Source organism: Podarcis cretensis, assembly GCF_951804945.1.
Source record: "Podarcis cretensis genome assembly, chromosome: 3".
In the NCBI taxonomy this organism is placed as follows: Eukaryota; Metazoa; Chordata; class Lepidosauria; order Squamata; family Lacertidae; genus Podarcis; species Podarcis cretensis.
This window is the reverse complement of record NC_137172.1, coordinates 82,914,396-82,935,654: the sequence shown is the minus strand read 5'-3', so window position 1 is coordinate 82,935,654 and position 21,259 is coordinate 82,914,396. Positions and strand designations below refer to the sequence as shown.

Sequence of the window (21,259 nt, the reverse complement as noted above, 5' to 3'; positions counted from 1 at the left end):
ACTATATTCACTAGCTCTTTTGAAATTAACAGTTTTCTCTGACGGATTCTATAATATTATTTTATTTATTAAAAAGTAAAGAAAAAAATGTGATTGAAATAAAAACCTATCCTTAAACCATTTGGATAGGAAAGTTAATAATAATAATAATTTATCACTAGAAAAGGTAGTGAAAGTTCTCACAGAATGGATACAGGTTAAAAAGATTTTGCACAAGCATGGTATGATGGGGAGGGAAATGGGGTATCTCATTTTACAGATCCTACAAATTTTCCACTCTATGTCAACGTATATTTGTCTGTATACAAACACACTATAATGACAGCCCATCACTTTGATGCCTCTACTCGAAAGGCCTAAATGAGATTGACCGTGATGACTTGGCACAGCGGAGGAACACGTGGCCAGCAAGGGAATCTTATTTTATTTATTTGATTATTTTTATATAGCTCTTCATCCCAAAAGGGCTTCCAGACCACTACAAACAAGACGATCCCTGCCCATAGACTTACAATTCAAAAAGGCATGACATAAAGGGGAAATGGATAATGAGAGAGTTCCAGGCTTAAGGGGCAGTAAGGGAAAATGGGAAGAGTTGTTTAAAGCAGTAGGAAAACTCTTATGGATGTAGCCTTAGGGAACTCACAGCAGCCCAATGACCACAGTAAGCTTCCATTTTTCTAAATCAAGAGTCAAGCAAAGAAACATTATTAACAACAACAAAGTGGGATACAGATGGAAATATTGCAGTATGGACTTTTCCTGTTCAAGAGTTTAGCCAGTCATGACTTCCTTTAGTTACCGCATTCTATTTTCCTCTCATGATCAGTCATCACTCTGTGACCGTTGAGTATACCCAGTCCTCTTTCCATTTTTTTCTCCCTTTAGGGTTTGCAAACCTTGGGGTTCCCCCAAGTGTGCTCATATCTCTCGTATGGGATCAATGTCCTTTTGGCTACATTTGGAGAACTGAGTTCACTGCTATTCTCCTCACAGAGCTACCATTTCCCCAGTGGTTTAACAATCAAGCCCTCTACCCAGGCAACACTGAGAATTGAAGTTCTGTGAGAGGAAAGGGGGTCTCTTAACAACTCTCAGCACCCTTAACAAATTTCCTTGTGAGTCTTTGGGGAAAGTCATGAAAGTGGTATGATACTGCTTTATACATACAGTGTGGATGGGGCCATAGTCTCTTCACCTCAGAGCTCCTCTTACCCTTTTATTTGGCCACGTAACCATTCCACTGTGAGTGGTGTGCATCACATCTGGTGATATTTATCTGGCTGCTTAGAGATTTTGTTCAGTGCCTGTTAAAATTTGCGGCACTTCTTAATTTTTAATATTATTGTTGGCCTGAAATATGGAGCTCTAGTAACTATGTGACTGAGCCTAGCAACCACCTTGCAAGAGTCAAACATAAGCAAGGCTTATGCCACCTACTAATTTTGAAATGATTATCCAGACTTTGAAAGTTATCAAAAGTAATGCAGTATTGAAATTAACCTCTTGTGTAGATTTTGTTTCTCTTTCATTTATAGCAATGGCAGGTGGACTTCCAGCTTGTTGGAGCTACTCAGTTTTTGCAGAGAACCTCAAAGGCTGACAGATGCAGCCAAGTGTAAAATAGTGAACTGAGCTCCCAATCCTTTCAAACAAAAACCAGTTCCTGGTTTCCTCCCTGGCTTTCTTTGTATCCATTCCTGATAAATATTGGCACCAGGTTTTGGAAGGCAAAACACACTCCGTGAGCTCCCCTTGATTTGAGAGTTTGACTCCTCATTGCAGCAAGTCCAGGGGGCTCGTGTCATTGGCGTCCCCTGCTGGGCTTAGAGCCCTTTACACTAGCCCTGATCCTGACCTATTTTATGGGCCCCCCCCAACTGATAGTGCTTATTGGATTTGTTAGTGCTTCATCATAACGCTGCTTCAAAGCTGTGTCTCATTCATCTAGAACAAATGACATCAAATGGAAATTCAAAAGCAAACGTACTTTAAAGCTAACTGATGCAAAATCATGTTTGTAAGCAGCTCAGGTGGGAGGTCAAAAACAGTTACTGATTTCCCCTAAGCCTGTAGTTCACTGTGGATCCCAAGCTCAGACCAGCACTCCCTTCAGCTCAGCACCCAGGGCAAGCAGTGCCGGATTTATGTATAGACTAAGTAGGCTGAAGCCTAGGGCCTCTAAATCTAGGGGGCCTCGCCAGCCTGCCCTCTCCCCAGTGCCGCAGTGTCCCCTCTTCCAAAATTGGAAGCCCAAGACTTCATGCAAGGGCAGGGCAACTTAGGCCCAGCAACTATTAGACTCAGGGGTATCCAGTGGGGCCCAATTTGAAGCAGTGGGGCGCAACTTTTTTTTTGTAGGGCCCCAGTTCAGAACCAAAGTCTGCAAAATCTTATAGCTATAAATAAAATCCATCTAGATTGCCCTGGTGCAGGGGCCCCCTTAGGAGCGGCCCGCGGGACCCAATTTGGCCAAATTGCTCCAGTTGCCTTAAGGTCAGCCCTGATGAGACTGTGCAGGTGTTGGACTGACAAGCCCTGCACCTTCTAGGTCCCTGGTGTCACCATTCAGAGTACAGACTCAAGGACTTGTTATGGAAATAAATGGGGGGGGGTACTTATTGGAAATCAGTTTTGTCACCTATCCCCCCCCCCAAACCCCAAGACAATGAGCTCAGCCACCTTTTATTACAGTCGCATAAGCGCTACACTACAGCATGGCCATAAACTTGTACGTTCAACCGCTGAAATATACACCCAATATGTAGCAATGGAGATTTATGTTACTGCTTTATGAATGAACACTGTGTTTTATGAACGGACTCTGTATTTTGTGAATTACCTAAGAGCCACCAATAGGGAACTCTAGAATCTGACAGCTAACCAATTGGGTACTACCAAACAGCGACCCCTACTGTTGAAAGCAGGTAACCAGCAGGGAATGCTGCAGCTCAGCCTTTGCAGTGTTGGCTGAACAGCCCTTGCTGTGCAGATAATGGAGAAAGCTCATAAATTGTATCCCTTCTGGCATCCTGGCCAACTCTATTACGCTGGTGTAAACCCTGGTGCACCAGAAGCCCAGAATAGCAGCAAATAAAATCCGCTCATACATCAGCGACTGATAAGACTTGTTCGGCTACTTCCATGCACATGATGTGTGATGCTAATTATTGTTGAATAATTAAGCGTGACTAATTGGTTTACGACCCCAGTTAGGTGCAGTTTATAGCGGTCCGGCACGTTTCCCTCTCAGCTGCGCCGATCTGCTTCGCTCCGTCACGCCTTGCAGAGTAAAACACAGCGGGGAAAAACTGTTGCTTCAGATCCTTGCAAACACACCAGGCATTTGTGTGCTTATTTATTAGCCTTTATTACAGCAGAATATTTACAGCTCAACATTTCTCAGATTCTCCTGGGCTGCTAGCACTCATGGCTGCCTTCTCCTCCGAAGAACAAAAAAGACAAAAAACAAAACTCCTCCCTTCTTCCAAACCTGACGTCAGAATGTGAGGCGTCACTCAGAACATCTTAACCCTGTAAGTTCTGAATCTCCACAATTATTTCCCCCAGGAGTTAAATGGTAAGTAATCAGAGGCAGCTGTGGGAGAGCTATGAGATACAGGTGAGCGTCAGATGCCTTGTCAATCGGGCCTGGGATCTTGCAGTGTTTGGAGATAGCAGTGGTGTGTAAAACTATCTATTATTTTAGAGATGAACCAAATCCTAAAAGGAGATCCATAGCAAGCTTACACAGAGTGCTGTCTGATGCTCTTATAACTATCAATTAACATCAATCAAATGTAGTAAGCAGTTCCAGTGCAATCACATACAGTGGTACCTTGGGTTAAGTACTTAATTTGTTCCGGAGGTCCGTTCTTAACCTGAAACTGTTCTTAACCTGAAGCACCACTTTAGCTAATGGGGCCTCCTGCTGCTGCCGTGCTGCCGGAGCACAATTTCTGTTCTCATCCTGAAGCAAAGTTCTTAACCTGAAGCACTATTTCTGGGTTAGTGGAGTATGTAACCTGAAGTGTATGTAACCTGAAGCGTATGTAACCCGAGGTACCACTGTATTAACAATAATCAAACAAGCAGCTACTGCACAGAAGTACTATGCTAAATAGTATGAAACCAACAAATAAGGTGTGTAAGGTTTTCAAAAAGCAGGCCTACAACTTCCACACTTCATGAACACTGGCAATGCTTGCTGGGGCTGAAGGGAGTTGTAGTCTAAAGCACCTGAAGGCCACCATACTGCATATATAGTGTTAAATATAGTGCTATTATATATGCAATCAAAGAATCACAGAATTGTAGAGCTGGAAGGGACCCTGAGGATAATCTAGGCTTCCTCAAACTCGGCCCTCCAGCTGTTTTGAGACTACAGTTCCTATCATCCCTGACCTGCTAGCTAGGGATCACGGGAGTTGTAGGCCTGATCTAGTTCAACACCCTGCAATGAAGGAATATGTGGCTGCCCCATATGGGGATCAAATTAGCAAAGACTTAGATTAGAATAATAGAATCATAGAGTTGCTGAGTTGGAAGGGACCCTGAGGGTCATCTGGTCTAACTCTCTGCTATGCAGGAATCTCAACCCATGGCAGATGGTCATCCAGCTTCTCCTTAAAACCTTGCTAGCTGGTGGATGCCTCCCATTGCTATGCCACTCTGTGTTTCTTCTATGTAGAATTTCCTGTGAAATGAGAGCAGACACATTTCCTATGTCCCAAAAACTAAATTATTCACTTCTCAATAAACAGAAACAATTAATTATACAGCATTGGGCAAAATGATTTGGCACTTTGTCTTGCAATGCATTTTTGCTATCAGGTTGTAAAATGTGTCAAACTGAAAGCATAAGCCGTTTTGTATATCTGGAAAACATTGCCAGCAATCTGTTAAAATCCAACAAGTAGTTATCACAAAAAAAATTAAAAATCAACATGCTAAAGTCAATGTGCCTTTCCTCCTTCAAAATACACACACAGAAATAGTCATTCTCAAAGTTACTATATTTGGTAAAGCGTACTGTGACTGACTGCAAATTGTTTCTTCCAAACAGTAGAACGTTTTCTTTTCAAGGTAATTTTATTTCAGCAAGATGATATCTTTGTTTCCCACATAAAGGTAAGCTTTAAAATTTAGTGCTCCATGATCCATTTCCATTCAGATGCTAGATGAGGCCAATTTGCATCCTTTTTGTGATAGACTGAAGAGGCCTTTGGCTTCTTTGTGGGAATCTAGCAATGACTAGTAAAGTCTGTCCTGTAGAAGCCCATCATACAAAACTTTCTCAGTGAAGTGGCTCACCCCTAGACCTTATGTAGATTTTTAGTGTGTACCTGAGGTACCTTAGGCTACAATCCTGTGCCCACTTACCTGTGAGTAAGCCCCACTGCACACAGTGAAATTTGCTGACATGAGTACACATACATAAAGCTAAAGGGACCCCTGACCATTAGGTTCAGTCGTGGCCGACTCTGGGGTTGTGGCGCTCATCTCGCTTTATTGGCCGAGGGAGCCGTCGTACGGCTTCCGGGTCATGTGGCCAGCATGTCTAAGCCGCTTCTGGCGAACCAGAGCAGCGCACGGAAACGCCGTTTACCTTCCCGCTGAAGCGGTACCTATTTATCTACGTGCACTTTGATGTGCTTTTGAACTGCTAGGTTGGCAGGAGCAGGGACCGAGCAACGGGAGCTCTCCCCGTCGCGGGGATTCGAACCGCCGACCTTCTGATCAGCAAGTCCTAGGCTCTGTAGTTTAACCCACAGTGCCACCCGTGTCCCACATGTACATAGTTTTGTGCCATTAATGTCTAAAGAAGAAACACACCTTTTGAAAGAGAAGCACATATTGGGGAAGCAGGGATTGGCTGGACCTCTCTGGCATATATACACAATAAAGGTAAAGGTAAAGGTACCCCTGCCCGTACGGGCCAGTCTTGCCAGACTCTAGGGTTGTGCGCTCATCTCACTCTATAGGCCGGGAGCCAGCGCTGTCCACAGACACCTCCGGGTCACGTGGCCAGCGTGACAAGCTGCATCTGGCGAGCCAGCTCAGCACACGGAACGCTGTTTACCTTCCTGCTGGTAAGCGGTCCCTATTTATCTACTTGCACCCGGAGGTGCTTTCGAACTGCTAGGTTGGCAGGCACTGGGACCAAACGACAGGAGCGCACCCCATCGCGGGGATTCGAACCGCCGACCATGCGATCGGCAAGTCCTAGGCGCTGAGGTTTTACCCACAGCGCCACCCACGTCCCATATACACAATACAGGACAGCAATAAAATATGTAAGAGGAATATTCTTTGGCTATGTTCATGACCTCACGGCTTGTCTTTCCCAAACTGGCATCCTCCAGAGGTCTTTGACGCCAGCTCCCATCATCCCTGACTATTGACCACACAGGCTTAGGCTGATATCAGCTGAAGACCAACAGCAGATGGACTACTTTGGGAAGGCTAAACTTGACCTTTACTTAGAGCTGAAAAAAATTCCTAAGCTTGTGCTCTCTGAATACCTTTTTACACAGTATTGTTTCATTGTTGCTATTTATTACTAGGTAAGAAATCGGTTACTGAATTTTGTTAACTTGCTTTTAGTTCTCTTTTGAACTGTTAGGACAGCAGTGTGGTTTTGGTTTTACATTTTATCATTTCTGTGGGCTGTCAGCCATCTTGAGTATAATAATGTAGCAAGGCAGTGCTTAAAGGCCTTCCTCATTATTTTTATTTTTTTTGGATAGTTTTTAAAAATAAACTGGATTCTGATTCTTTGTAGTCACTTTTAAGCTCAATTAACACAGATACTCTTTAAGGCTCTAATCTGTCTACACACTTTCCTGGAAGGAAGCCTCACTGAATTCAATGGGCCTCACTTCTGAATAGATGTGGATAAGCTTGTGTTGTGAGACAAATGAGCCAAGCTATTTGTGTCTAATATCAGAAAGCCTAAACATGTCAAAATATGATTTATCACTTCCTCCAAAAATACTTTTCAATGCAGACAGATGTGTGGCTTCTAACCTACATTAATGATTGCAAGTCTGGAATGGTTGCAGGTGGAAACTGTTCTGGAATAAATTAATATGGAGCAGAATGGTGTAGTCTTGTATACAGAGGAGGTATAAAGGTCCATACAAAAGAAGACTAATAAAATAATTTTATTTAGTTTTGGGTTTTGGGTTACTATGACAACCTATTCATAAAGATGAAATGCAAATCTTGGTACTGCATGCCAAGTTTTTATTTTCTCTCTTGCAAAGAATGAATCATGTTAAAGAAGCATAAGGTCACAACGAAACACCAGGGATACCCTCTTCCCCTCTGTAACATCTTAGCCCATGTCTTTAAGTTCTTGCCTTGCATATTCCTCCACCCCAACAGTAGCAGCCAATGACGTCATCAATAATGTCATCAGCTAATAATAGCACCATGACTTGGTCATATTATGGAGGGGAAGGGCTCTATATAAGCTGCTGTTTACAGCAGCAAGCCCATCTTCAATTATTTTCCTCTCTATTTTCCTGGGTATCATGAATTGATTTTTTAAAAACCTGCAGAAACCTGCACTGTGCTGCCGCCTGTGCTTCTCATTCTTGACACACTTCTCTCAATATTATGTAGATTGCAAGGTCATTCCACATGGGACATGTGTCACTTTTTGCATCAGCAGCATATTAGGAGATAAATCAACATCGGTATGCTTACTGCTGGAATACTGACTCTGAAAAATGAGAGAGAGGGAACTGGAGAGAACAAGATGGGAAAGGATCTATATACGTATCTCCAGAGAGTTCTCCCATTCCCAAGGCCTTGTTAATTTGTGTACTTGCGTTTGTACACATACACACATAGGCCTAGATGGTAAACCTGAGTCCGGATCGAACCGCTTCAGAGTGCTGAGGGATATTCACATAAATGAATACTTCTGCACATAGAAAACTTTTTGTTTCTGTACACAAAAGCCCTGTGGATAGACAACAAGCATGTCAGGGGAAAGGTTAGTCTAGAGTCATTTTCTCTAATATATAGTTTCTCTCTGTGCACATACAAACTCTATGCCCTGCGCAACATTCAGGCATGCAATGAACACAGAGCCAGCCAGCAACCATTCACCAGCCATTCATAAAAGGCAGAGTCTTAAATACTTGAATGGGAGCTCACAAGAAGGAAAGGTGGTGCTTGTTACGATGTACATGCACCATAAAAAAAAACCAAGTGGTTTTTCATTTTGCTTCTGAACAATTTTATTTATTCACATGCATATTGACTTTATTCACAATTGCATCATTTGAAACTAATTAACACCTTTTTTTTGTGTCAGGTAACATGCATAGTCAATCAGTGCTATTCACTGGCAAGTTACCTCTGTGCGTGCTGTTAGAAATAACACCCTCACTTAAATCCCAGGGGAATGGAGAACATATGGCTCTCCAGAGGTTTTGGACACCAAAGCTGGATCTAGACATATCAAAAAAGCGTTTTGGGAAAACGCGTTGTAAACCTCAATGTGCGAAATCACATTGGTGAAGAAGGAACTCCATAGCACCATCTGGTGTCATGGTTTTATAACGCATATAAAATGCTTTTTCTTTACTAATGTAGCTGAGTCCTGACTCTCCTCAGTCCCAGCCAGCCTGGGCAATGGGAAGGGGCAATGGGGCAGTTGTAGTCTACCAACATTTGGGAAGGCCACAGTTTTCCCAACCTGGCTTACACCTAAGGCCATGTACACACTCTACTCCTTTAAACCCTCAAATAATCCTGGGCACTAGAGTTTTCCCCAAGCAGAGCTACAATTGCCAGCAACCCTTAACAAACCACAGTGCCCAGAATTCTTTGAAATAGCATGCTCTGAATATGTTTTAAAAGTATAGTGTGTGCACAGCCACAGAAGTGGGGGAGCAGGAAGGATATGGCATATAGTAAGAGAACCAGTGATTTCGTTTCCAGATTCAGGGGATGAGAAAGGATTCTTGCCCTCACTAATCCTCATCCACTGTCTAGTTCCTCTGTCCTCTGTCCTCTGTCCTTGCTGATGCTGTTGCTTCTTACTCTTGCCAGTTGCACGTTCTTACCGCTATCCATAACTAATGTTTAACGCACATAGGTAATAATGGATGCTGGTTATGATGATGCCAAGTTTCCACTATAAGGCTGCTATGATTGTTTACACATTGCAGTCAGATAATGATGGTGAACAGACTTGGGTGGATTTAGAGAAGCCTTTTATTTTGTCAAGGGTTGCATTCTTTAGAACAGGGGTCAGCAACCTTTTTCAACCGTGGGCCGGTCCACCGTCCCTCAGACCATGTAGTGGGCCGGAGTATATTTTGAAAAAAATAATAAAAATGAATGAATTCCTATGCCCCACAAATAACCCAGAGATGCATTTTAAATAAAAGCACTCATTCTACTCATATAAAAACACGTTGATTCCCAGACCGTCCGTGGGCCGGATGGAGAAGGCGATTGGACTGCACCCGGCCCCTGGGCCTTAGGTTGCCTACCCCTGCTTTAGAAGCTGTTGTTCTCTTGGGGGCTGGGGTGATGGGTGGGATGAAGTCAGTGTGTGCAGGGCAACCCTTTTTCTTTCTGTCTTCCTAATGAGGAATGCTTGGGGGGAGTTGGGTATGTTTGGCCTGGATAAGAGGAGACTGAGAGGCGATATGAGAGCCATCTTCAAATATCTAAAGGGCTGCCACATGGAGCAAGCTTATTTTCTCATGCTCCGGGGGGTAGGAACCGAATGCAATGGCTTCAAGTCACAAGAAAGGAGATTCCAGCTAAACATAAGGAAAAGCTTTCTGAAGGTAAGAGCTGTTCAACAGTGGAGAATAGACTCCCTCAGAAGGTGGTACACTCTCTTTCACTAGAGATTTTTAAGCAGAGGTTGGATAGCCATCTGTCTTGGATGGTTTAGTTGATATTCCTGCGTTGCAGGGTGTTTGGTGACCCTTCGGATCCCTTCCAGCTCTACAATTCTATGAATCAGATACGCACGCCCCGCCCCGCCCCCCAATGCAGTAGGCTGTCATGGGAGAGGAAAATGGCTTTTTACAGCAGTCTGAACTGATTACTTGCAAAGGACTAAGGAAACTGGCACAGGACAAGTAAATACCTGGATCGATCTAGAAATATATTATTAAATAGCTCATCCTGCCCCCCCCACCCCTTTGAATATGTCTTATTAAACTTCGAGTTTTTATTTTAAGCATTCATTCATCATAGTTAGAATGGGAAGGACTGTAGGTCAGGAATGCATTCTTTCTTTTGACCAGGGGTGGTGGTGGGCAGACATGGGGAAAAGATGCAGTTACCAGACCTGTGATGAAACATGCTGCGCTAGACTTTCTAATCCTTCTCTGGTTCACTTACAACAAATTAGGTTCAGAGTCAGCCAAAGATTGTGGCATTTTATCAGAATGAAATTTAAACTACACTCATAGCTCGAGCTGAAAAGGCAGGATTCCAGGGCTGACTTTAAATTGCATTGGCTGTTTGAATGTGGTCTGTTTCCCACTGTTTTCTTTGCGAGGTCAGATGGGGCCCCAGCGAACCAAGGCACAGTCTAGCCCCATATGTGGGACAGGTTTTTGTTTTAAAGGCGACACAATTGCTCTAGCAGCAAGGGATGCTTATGATACCACAGCAACACAGGTAAATTAATTTAATCTCTTGCCTCAAGTCTTACAGCTTGCACACTCTGATTTGGAAGTACTGCTCCCTGTGACAGCGGGATGATAAGTTCTGTGGTTTTATTCAGTCATATAAATCCCTGCTTAACTAAAGCTCTCGGCTTTGCTGATTTCCTGCAGATTTGTGATCAGAACTGAGATTGTTCCACCATGGCTATGTATATCTTTTTTAAACAGGTAGGCTTTTCCTTATGCTCTGTATAGAATTAAAACAATTCAAAAGCAGAATATAGAAGATTAATCCTATGGCTTTTTCAAAAGCTTAGCAGAAGTACCAGAGATGCTATGTTGATCCATCTCCCTACTCCCCTCCCCCCCTCAAACACTGCCTCCCAGTTACAGCTTTCTGCTGCTTTAAAAGTTATCGATTTTATTGCTGCTGTTTTATTCGGAGCTACACAGAACTTTTTCGGCTTGAACTTTGGAGGGCTTTCGGGCATATGTATAAAAGAATCCACAAAATCAGCTGTTTTGCTACAATCACCTGCTTGATGGGGCCAAGTCCCAAAGCTCAGTGGTGGAGCCCATGCATCGCAGAGAGGAGGCCCCAGATTCAACCCCTGGCATCTCCAGGTACAGCTGGGGAAGACTGAAACCTAGGAGAGATGCTACCTAATCAGGAAAGACAATACTGAGTTAGATGGACCAATCAGTCAAAAGCAGCTTCCTGTGTTCCTGGATTCCTGGCATTAGCAGCAGTTGCCATCTTTCCCCCTGGCAGACTTTAGAGTGAGGGCAGAGAGTCACACGGCATTATCACAAAGCAAATATTCTCTCCCCCCTCCCACTGAGTTACGATTTCCAGAGTGATGTAACAATCAATCCCTCTTATCAGGGAACTCTGAGAATTGTCACTCTGCAAAGGGGGAAAGGCATCTCCTATTAACTTTCAGAACCCTTAGCAAACTGTGGCTCCCAGAATTCTTTGGGGGAAGCCATGATAGTTTAGCAGGGGTCAGCAACTTTTTCAGCAGGGGGCCAGTCCACTGTCCCTCAGACCTTGCGGGAGGCCGGACTGTATTTTGAAAAAATATATGAACGAATTCCTATGCCCCACAAATAACCCAGAGGTGCATTTTAAATAAAAGAACACATTTTACTCGTGTAAAAACTCACTGATTCCCGTACCATTCGCAGGCCGGATTTAGAAGGCGATTGGGCCAGATCCAGCTTCCAGGCCTTAGTTTGCTTACCCATGGTTTAAAGTGATGTCATAGTGCTTTAAATGTATGGTGTGGATGCAGCCTGTGACCACCAGTAAGTTCATGCAGACTCCATGTCTTTTCATACAACCACCACTGCCACTCCAAAATGTCCCCTCAACACTACAGTATAAAAAAGGGTGCAGAAGTTCAGGGAAGGACTTCAGCTCAGCCTTCTTCCACATTGCCATAGATCAGCCAAAAGGGGCATATCATTTCCCCTCTCATACACATGGGCATGGGCAACCTTTGGAACTCTAGATATAGCTAGTATTGAAGATTAAAACAAAACAAAAAAAGTCACGCACATCTGGAGGTTACCAGGCTAAGGAAGGTTGTGCTAAAGCCTGGAGCTGTGTTGCTTCATAATAATGTTTAATATCTGAAATGTCAAGCCGCCCTTTTCCTGTGACAAATTTGTGTTTGGTGGTTAACTCTCTGCTTTTTCTCACCAGAGCGAAAATATTCTTTTGGTTTCTGCCACTTACCCAATAACTGTTTCCTACAATAATGCAACGGTTTTCACTGCTTTATGCTTATGGCTAGGAAGGATTCTGAGAACTTTCTTCTCTTTTTTAGGAATAAAAAGATCCTGTAAGCAGGGATAGGGAACTTCGGGATGCTTCCATGCAGCTAGAATGTAGTCTACTGTGCAAGGTAGGATTTACATCCATTGCTCTGCCCATTTTTGCCTCTGACTCCACCCCCTGTCAGAATGTGGCCTCTGGAAGGCTGCTCATGAGGGAATGTGGTCCTCAGGCGGAAAACAGTTCCACACCCCTGTTGAATGTAGTACATTACACAGCAGGGGCAGAGAAGCTGTGGGTTCCCATTGTTCTTAGATTCAAACTTCCACCAGCCCCAATCAGCATAGCCAATGGTCAGGGATGAAGAACCTGGTTGGGGAAGACTACCTTCATGGAACGGATTACAGAAGGAAACAAACCAGCCAGGCATGCTTACAAGCAAGTAGATGCTGAAATGTTTCTTAAATATCTCCCACGGACGAGCTGGTGCATTAGGGAAACAGAGGAATATTATTAATCCTATTGCTTTAGCTCTTTTGAAATGGGAGTCGTTTTTTTTTTTTTAAAAGAGCCTCTGAACCATCTCAGCAGGATTCATTTTGCATGGATCCAGTGGGGTAATAATTGATGGAACTGGGGAACAAGTCCATCCGATTAGGCGGAAGGATATCTTGGGCTACCTACCTAAAAGATACTGGCTTGCGCTCAGAATTAAGGAGGCAAGAGAGGATGCAAAGGAGAATACAAAGGAGCAAAGATGGCTGGGGGGGGGGCTCAGAATGTTACAGGGACATGTTTTATGAAATAGTAACATGCCTTTATAAAATGCCTGATACACATTTTGTGGTGATACAGGAGCACGTCTTGAGGGTCTGTCCCAATCACTGTGTGTTCATTGTCTCCCTCTATGTGTGGGTGGGATGTGGCCTCATGGGCGCTGGTGCAGCTTCCAGGAACGCTGATGATGTGTCTGTCCTTATATCATACCTGTCTTTTCTGATTGTGTTTTTCCCTTCCTAGGTTGAATGCTGTCAAGCAAAGTGGCCGTGTGTACTCCCAACACTGTAATGTGAGTATTCAACTGCTCTCTCTCTCTCTCTCTCTCTCTCTCTCTCTCCTGTGTGTGTGTCTGTGTGTAGTCAACAAAATGAAGCCAATAACCAGCCTAAGTTTTTGAATGGTTAATGGATATTTTTAATCAATGTATTAGTACTGTTAATAAATTTCTATGGTATCCACGATGGGAATGCTGAATTTAATCATAATGAACCATGTGCTTTTAAACAAGTACTCCTCTCCCTGCACTATAGAGGGGAGTTGGCACCCCTGTGGCCTCTAGCTGCTATACCTCACCAATACAAGCCACTTAAATATCTCTCTTGTTCCTACCAAGAAGGTGTTGTTTGTCTTGTCATAAAATGAATTGCTATGAATTCCTAGCAAACTTCTTCAAATGGCAGCTGTAACTGATTAAGCTGTCAGTTTCAGAAAGTAGAGTAACGAGGATTATTTGTATATATTTTCTCCATCATTTGACACAAGTAAACTTGGAAGTGTGCTCCTTAATCTTGTAAATGATGTGAACGAGAACGCTACTGACTGTCATTAGGGAACGCTTGACAGAATCCCCTGCTACTTAATGCCCAGCTACTACTGTTGAAATGGCAGATTACTTATGGTGCATTTAGGACATCGGTTTGGTGCCAACAGGACGCCTGAATTTATGGAGAGCTTGTAGAGAAAATGGCAAGATCAGTCATGTATACAGCTGCTTATGCAAAGCTCTGCAGTTCATCATTTCAATGGAATGCACTCACAAGTTAAACATTTTATGGCCTTTTATTTTCATACTTGTTTTTTTTGCAGAGGGGGAGATATTTGATGGGGGAGGTTTTTTTGTAAGTGCACAGTAGAGTTAACTGTTTGATCTCTCTGTGGATGCTTTGGTCTCTAACTGGTTTTTTTTCTAAGGAAGAACATTGCTCCTTTACCCCACCATGCCTTGATGCAATCTGCTGGTATATGTACACACACACACACACACACACACACACACACACACACAGAGCACCTATCACCCATAGATGTGGAATCCTATACTTGAGACTATATGATTTGGGGAGCATGTTTTCACCACTGACCCAAGTCTCCCTCTTCATCTCCTCAACAAAGTGGAGTTGGGGAAAAAATGTGTATTATGATGCGAACACATGGATTTACATTTTTTAACACTTGCTCTTTCTTTGCATTATTCTATTGGCTAGGAAACACAAACACAACAACATCACATCAGATTACCCCTGCCCAGCTACACACTCAAAGAGTTGTGGAGAGATGGGAAGCTGTGCTCATTTCATCCTCACTTTGTAATTTAATTGGCTGTGAAAAGGCAAAAGAATGCCATCTGATAGACACATACACACAAAATGTCAAACTATTTCATTAGCAGGTGACATTGTTTCATGCTGGAAAAGAGAGCTTTCATTTATAGTAACAGGCAAGGTCACTGGTGCACCCATGAATCCCTAGAGCACAGAGTTGGGGTCTTATTAAACACTTTAGTAATTGCAATCATGTTTTGTACTTACATGCAAACAGTTTGTTCAAGGGCATAAATATTTGCATGCAAGGTGACTAGTCGGAGGTGATTTGTTCTAGGCAGAGCCACCGTAGCTACAAAACTTAACTACTTCTTAAGAACTGCATGAGCCACACTATTTTTAGATATCTGCTGCTGCCTTAGCTATAGATCGGAACTGAAAACACATCTGAAGGCAAAGACAGTATTTCAAAAGGAAAAGCAATTAGCTTTAGTCAGATGCCAGACAACTGCTGTAAAATTTATCAACAATTGATTATGAAGACCATACATGGCCCGCCCTATTGTTGGGTAGAGTGAGATGACTGCCTCAAGTGGCAGATACGGGTGAGAGTTGCAACAAGGCATTACAGAACAGAGTTGTTTGTACTGCATAGTGTGTCCTCAACCCCCTAAGTTAGCCTGCTGCCCTCCAGTGTGGTGTAGGGATACTGTTTCATTGCCAGTCTTGAAGTAATGTTCATCTGCCAGTCTGCTTGGCTTCTGTACATGGAATACTGGCGGGGGCACAGACCACCCTGTCATCATATCAGGGACAAGGGAAGGTTAGCAGAGCATTGCTGCATATGTCCAGACCATGCATGGCATCCAATAAATAGACCCATTATAATTAATGAAACTAAGTTAATCATGTCAATTAACTTGAATGGGTCTACTTTGAGTATGACAGTATGACTGACATTGGATCCAACCTCATGGATACAAATTTTTTAACTTAGCTGACAAGGGCAGTTAAAAACTGTTGAGTCTGTAGTTCAGCAGGCATCTCAGTCTCTACACAATTTGGGAGCGCGCGCACACACACACACACACACCACAAACACACACTCATGCCAACTCTCTCATTTTTTTTTAAAACACCCATATTTCATTTCCCTGAACCTCCCATTTTAATTTGTGCACTATGCCCCTTATTCTCAGATTATACACCGTTTGGATCATTCTTTTTAAAAATCGTGTTCTATAAAGGTTCTAAATAAAAGGAAAAACTGACTTCCCACGAACCTTGAACCCAGTCTCTAGGTAACAAATTTGAGGCAACTGAAAATTAGCACATTAACAGCAAGAGTAAAAACAACAACAGCAAAAAATATTTTTCAGAACTAACCTATGCAATTGGAGCCCAATCTTATCTGTATTTACTTAAAAGTAAACTGTCCCGAGTTCCATGAAAGTAACACTAACACGGGCACTTGGACTATATCCAGACTTGGTCATGCTTATAGAACAATCCTAACTATAGAAAGCCGGTGTACGCTAGGGTGGCATAAATCACCCCATTTGAAACTCTGTCCAGGATAAATTTGACTTGCACCTTGGTATGGCTGATGCAAATAAATATTCTTCTGTTTCTGACTTGCACCATTCTTTTTGTGGGCAACGTTCCACAGGGTTGTTAGGTCCCATGACCAGACAGAAACGGGCCTGGAAGAGGTATAAGTTTTTCATGGTCCCATCCTCACCCCTTCCTGCCCCCGCCCTCAGAACACCCTTTTTGGGGAACTTAAATTACACTGTCTTAGGGTCCACCAGCTGAGCCAGGTTGATGGACTTATGCCAGCACATGTCTATCTCAGTCAAGTGAGGGACTTACATTGGCATAGCCCTGGCTGAGCAGAGAAAGTTCAAGTTCAGGTGACAATTATTTCCCATCACTTAAAATTTAGCACAACATGGCAGCATATTGGTAAAAAAGCCACAGTTCCATAACACAACTGGTAAAAGAAATGTTCGACGCTGGCATTTCCAGAACCACTAACTTTATAACCAGCAAAACTAACACAACAAGCCCCATGTCTGAATGCAGCCAGTGTAATTATTTCTACAGCTTGGTTGTAGGGTTTGAATCTTTTGTCTTGGAATTATTTTGTGGACTAAATTGGCAGACAGACATTGACTTTAGCAATTGGTACCATGTAAGTATATCAGCTGGGACGCAGGTGGCGCTGTGGGTTAAAGCCTCAGCGCCTAGGGCTTGCCGATCGAAAGGTCGGCGGTTCGAATCCCTGCGGCGTTTCCGTGTGCGGCTCTGGCTCGCCAGAGCAGCGATGTCACGCTGGCCACGTGACCCGGAAGTGTCTCCGGACAGCGCTGGCCCCTGGCCTCTTAAGTGAGATGGGCGCACAACCCCAGAGTCTGTCAAGACTGGCCCGTACGGGCAGGGGTACCTTTACCTTTACCTTTAAGTATATCAGCTACTGACCTGTATCTAATCTGGAAAGCAATTCATCCTTCATCCGCAGCACTTAGGGGGACATCACTGTCATTTGAAGAATGCTGTATGGCAACCAGCAGCTCTTGACATGACTATTAACCTGCTGCTAATTATTCCTAAAAGGTAAAGGTAAAGGTACCCCTGCCCGTACGGGCCAGTCTTGACAGACTCTGGGGTTGTGCGCCCATCTCACTTAAGAGGCCAGGGGCCAGCGCTGTCCGGAGACACTTCCGGGTCACGTGGCCAGCGTGACATCGCTGCTCTGGCCAGAGCCAGAGCCAGAGCCAGAGCCGCACACGGAAACGCCGTTTACCTTCCCGCTGGTAAGCGGTCCCTATTTATCTACTTGCACCCGGAGGTGCTTTCGAACTGCTAGGTTGGCAGGCGCTGGGACCGAGCAGCGGGAGCGCACCCCGCCACAGGGATTCGAACCGCCGACCTTTCGATCGGCAAGTCCTAGGCGCTGAGGCTTTAACCCACAGCGCCACCTGCGTCCCTTAATTATTCCTAGTTAATACAAAATATTGTTCCCTTGTGTCCATCTGCAACAGCACAAGTTAAATGACCTATTCAGCAGCTGCCATTTCAAAGAGATGGCTCTTTTCTCTTCTCAGTGAGATAAGCCTGCCTGTTTGTTTCCAGTTAAAGGCTCAGGGAACTGCTCAACTGATTCACACCCGCCATGTGTCAGTCAAAAGCCCATGGCATTTAGGCAAGGCTTATCCAGTTTAATTTAGCAACAGCTGCCCATCATATGTTGTATTCAAATTCTAACAGCTCGCAGTTACCTTTTAGCACTCAGTCGTGCAGTCATTCTGTGGCACCAATGATGAAGATTACAATGATGAAGAGGCCATATTTATTATGCTATCATGCCAGGAGCTGCTGGGGCTCAAACGTGGAAGCTTCAGGCCTGTGTGCAGCTGCCCTCTTTTGATATGCCACTGAACGACAGGTTGCAGAATCCACCCAGGGAGCTATGTATCCTTAGGCCCTGGGCTGATCCTGCCCATCTGCACTGCCCATTGGACTCTTCTGCAGCAACAAGGCCTTTCTGAGCTCTGGTATGGATATGCATCCTTCAGTTGCTCTTTGGTCCTGATTTTGGTGTCTGTTTTCTTGATCCTGTCTCCAGCTCATCTCAAACTGCTGTGCATGTCCCAATCCTGGCAGATCATGCTTTCAAAATCACTAGGTGGCCGATTGCTGCTAATCATGAGGCAAACAGCAACCTTGAGAGGAGATTATTTTCATTGGGAAAATGGAGCAGCGGAAAAGGTTAAATTGCTGTTCCCCCAGTGCCATGGTCCCGATCCTGTTTTTCCCCACCATCAGCTTCAGTGGTTTGAATAGACCATTTCCCTGCCCAGTTAGATGCCAGCCACCCCTTAGAAGGTTTGAAGAACGCCTCTCTTGACCTTGACTTGCTGCGTTTGGTAACTGGGGAGAAGGTCGAAGATGGAGAGGTTGGCTGCTGCGCCCAGCGGTCTGTGTAATCAAAGCAAAATAATCAGCCCAAGTGAACAAATTGATGTGACAGTTTTTTTATTGTAGTTTTCTTTACCAGCTTAGTTCATGCAGAGTATAATTATGAGGTAGAGAGAGGCAATCACAGTTCCCTGTCCACTCAGAAAATAGAAATAAAGGACAATATGTTTAATTTGTGGGTTAAGATGTGCAGCATTCTGTGCAATGCACTAGGGGCTACAAAGTTCTCTCCTTCCCCCACTGTACACCTAAGAATGTAATGCAAGAGACTGCCACAAATCTATTTGTGCAAACACATGTATTCTATTGCTCCCCATATTGAGTATACTGTCCGTGGGAAACCATGTTTTGGATTGCGCGGAATAGTCCTTGGAGACTGAAATTGAAAATTAAGCTTATGCAGTGCAGTGGCATCATGATCTGAATTCACAACGTCCCTTCCGTAGAGCACCACATAAAATAAATTTATGTAAAATAACATTTCCAATTATCTGAACTGTTCACTTTCCAAATGTATGAGGTGCACCCCACGTCATTGCAAAATAAGCAAAGGGTGAAATGTAATTGCATTCAAAATCAAAGCAATTGACACCAAGCAATAGTTCTGCTTTAAAGGGAAATGGGAGAGATGATTTTTTTACATAGCTCTGGCAATGTCCTCAGAATGCTAATTGGTCATGAGAACTGTAGATCTTTGATGCCTGGCTTTGCATGATCCAGTGCCCAGGTAAAGGAGAGGGGAGGAACAAAGCAGATCTAAGAGGCAGCTGCTGAAACATGATGCTTAAGGGTGTGAGAGGGCAAGTCCTAAGTCATGAAATGGACTCATTTCAAGGGCAGGTAGCCCCTCTTCTTCTGATCCTGATGATTTGATCTTGCCCCCTTCAATCATATCTCAGACTAATCCACCATTTTGCCTAGCAGTGCATGCAACAATATTAGACTCTGATAGTCCAAGTTCATCTGAGGCTAGTTTATGACCTCTGAAGGTCTGAGGTGACAGTTTGTCCGCTAAAGGGACTAACATGCATTAGGAATGAGATCATAAGGAAACAACTGCCCAATCTAAATAGTTATGCTTAAGTACTCATCTATTCAGAGAAAGCAAATCCATTTTTTCCTGCAACTGTATTTAACTATCCAATGAATTATCAGCCCCTTGAAATGCTTGCTGTTTGTTCAAGGTACATTCCTTTTAAAAAAATTAATCTATCAATCTTTCACTTCAGTCAGGCAGTAGATGACTGTTTACAGCAATCATAGATTTGATGCAAAATGTCTGGAGACGTCAGAGTTCTGAAAACTCAGAACATATGCGTATATAACATATGCATGGCTTTGTGAAGGTTTTCAATTGCTCTCTGTCTTGTTTCACCCCCCTCCCAGTTGGAAATTCTTAAGAAAATATCTTAATATTTCTTTTGCATCCAGCATGTAACTAGCAAATGTATGTGGGGGTGAGTGCTAATCATTTGAACCCTTGCCATGTATACGTATGATATTTGTGTGCAACATCTGAATATATTTTGCGTTTCCAATGGCTATGACGAAGAGTCAAAGGGTGGGGTAGGGAGGGCAAAGAGGAAGAAGATTAAACCACCTATTTCATGTTGTAGCTTGTTGTACTTTTCCTGCAGATTCTGTGTGTTGCCTGGTCTGTGGAATGCTTGCTGCAAAGAGGCTCGCTGGTGCCAAATTGGATGTGATTTCAGTGCCAGAAAAAGACCTTTATATTTGGCTAGGTACCGGTATGTAATCTAAGTTGAACTAGCTTTTGGTTTTATCCGTTCTGATTAATTGCATGTTTTAATTGCTGCTTCTGCTGTTTTATTTTCGCAATATTTTATGTGTTTACTGAGAATCCTTACTGAAGGGTGGCATAGAAACATTTGTAAACAAACAAACAAATGCATGTGTTCCTCAGGACTGACCTATGACAAAGGACAAGATGGCACCCTGCCATGGCATATACAGAAGCCAACTTCAACGGACAGCATCCTTTGCTGTAACTAAGGACAACGGGGTAGTTTACCGGGTGAATGGGATGCTGCATGGCACAGACAGCTCTGTCCTCCAGCATCTCACTGCTATTCTTCAAATTTTTAACTTTGCTGCCTGCCTCCACCAGCAACCAATGCCTGAGATGGCTGCTTCACTCTGCCCAATGGTAGGGCTGGACTTGGTGATCCTCCAGGCTGGATCCAAAGTACAATGTGATTAGTTCTATGTGCCTAAGGAAGTTCTCTTTCTCAAGCAGTAATGCCGAGTGCCTCTTGGCAGTGGCGTAGCGTGGGTTGTCAGCACCCGGGGCAAGGCAAGTAATTTGCACCCCCTAACCCGTGGATTTGCGCCCCCTAACCCGTGGATTTGCGCCCTCTAACCCCAACCCCCAGATGTTGCGCCCGGTGCGGCCGGCCCCCCCTGCACCCCCCACGCTATGCCACTGCCTCTTGGCAAACATCTTTAGAAAATGAGTCTGTGATTTGGCATTTGAGGGGAGAGGTAGCAAATTATAGAGGCAGACC

At 43.8% G+C, this 21,259-nt stretch overlaps 1 long non-coding RNA gene across 1 annotated transcript; it reads left to right on the top strand.

Annotated features, from left to right (window-relative positions):
* The first annotated feature begins 12,198 nt into the window (after positions 1–12,198).
* Positions 12,199–20,476, top strand: LOC307212995. Its single transcript, XR_013837336.1, has 3 exons — positions 12,199–12,562; positions 13,453–13,501; positions 20,372–20,476. It is a non-coding gene; the product is annotated as an uncharacterized lncRNA (long non-coding RNA).
* Positions 20,477–21,259: the final 783 nt, after the last annotated feature.